The sequence below is a fragment of the Hippocampus bargibanti genome, linkage group LG05 (genome assembly GCF_051943395.1).
Source record: "Hippocampus bargibanti isolate YZ-2025 linkage group LG05, ASM5194339v1, whole genome shotgun sequence".
Lineage (NCBI taxonomy): Eukaryota > Metazoa > Chordata > Actinopteri > Syngnathiformes > Syngnathidae > Hippocampus > Hippocampus bargibanti.
Window position 1 is genome coordinate 21140001 of NC_142738.1, and position 1790 is coordinate 21141790.

The window sequence follows — 1790 nt, forward strand, 5'->3', positions numbered from 1 at the left end:
GAGTTCCTAAATTATATGGGTCTGGAGTTATATGAGCTTGAAATGTTCACGGCTGACCAAAATACAATGTCATACATACATGTTGGTTTATGCAGTGCTTTAACAACAGCTGAAGCTAGAACAAAGTGCTAACATGGAAAAGAGGGAAATTCTTCCCCCTTGTGGAAGGAAAAAAACATTGCCAGAGGCCATAGCCAGCGTTTTTTTTGCACCTAAACAAGAAAAAAAAATCAAAACCCAAACAAATTCGGAAACGGCGCTCTATGTCATATTTTCAATTCCCAAATAAATTCGTGAATGGCAGTGAATGAGTTAATGAATTAAATTCACTTGTATTAAACATTTCAGACATGGTAGGGGAGCATAATTTCACTCCCTTCATTTGCTTACCTCTTGAGATTTTTTTACAGTATATTTTCATAATGAGTGGATGTGATCCTGTTAGGGTTGAAGAAGGCTATTTCTATGTAGCATGCTCCTCACATCCTCTTCTCTCAATCCTTTGCCTCCCTGAGAAGTGACTGAGTCCGTGGTATGTTGGCAGAGTAAACAGTGGCTAGTGGAGGCCTGGACTGGGTTTATCAGGTCGCGTCTATCTGACTGACCCACCACTCCCACTTTGTTTAGACATACTGACCGGTGGGTCATACTTCTATATCCTCCTCCAGATCGACACCATTATTCCCACAATATCATGTTGTAGAAGTGAAAGGCCATGTTTTACTTCTGTACTTGGAGGGCAAACAAACAGTCGGAGGCGCATTTGGGAAACCAAACATGGGCCGCCACCTGAGACATTGTGGGCTGCAGACCTCAGATATGCGACCCATTCTACAGAAACAGTGGGGAAAGGTAAAGACATGTTGTGGGCCATTGACAAATATTTACAGCTCAATTGGACAACAGCTGGAATGTAAGGGAACATCTCCATCGGTCGTTAATAATTCCCACTCCTTCCTCCTTCTCCTCTGTGGGTGGTACTCTTTTTCCTCAACTATTCCCAGGTCTGTCTGTGGCCTGTCAGCCTGTCAGATTAAAGCCGGGCTCCCCCAGTCGTCCTTAAATGCCACATGCTTTGTTTTCATTGAGGAGGGGTGCAGAATGCCTGTGATCTCTTGTCGGACTCTTTCTCATCCATCTCTGCCAGGGGCTGAAGGGGCGGAGAGGGAAAACGGGGTTCAGGCGGGGCCAAGGGGCAGGGTCACACAGGGGGAAGAGAACGGTCGGAGGTTAAGCTAGGTTACCCCAAGCCTGTGCGCTAGAGTAGCAGAGATTGATGGACAAGAGAGGCCTCGCAGTCACACACGCTCTCCAACATACACACACTCTCAGGCCACCAGCACCGTAATAAAGACTTCCCCTGACGTTTCACTCATGTCGGCAACATTGTGGTTATTCAAGCACAGTGTGGCCCGTTATTGAGAGCAGATGTTGAGCTGGAATGAACAGTAGAGACTCGATGATAAACACAGAGCTGCACTGTGACCAGATATGAAAGAAACGCGACAGTGAAATGGATGACGTGACTTAGATGAGTGTCTTGCAGGTGCAAACCCTGTCTTAAAAATAAAGACACCTGTTAGATGCATATCTGCCAAGATCCGAATGAGGACATGTGCAAAATACAGCACATGTACTGGAGAAAAAATATGGATGAATCAAATTACAATCCCATTAAACTGTTTGCCCACTCCATGGATTCCTGTTTTTATGTTCTATAAAATGCATGAATTATATTGAGGGGGGCCAATCCATGTATTGTATGTTTCGGGGACCAGTACTTTTACCAC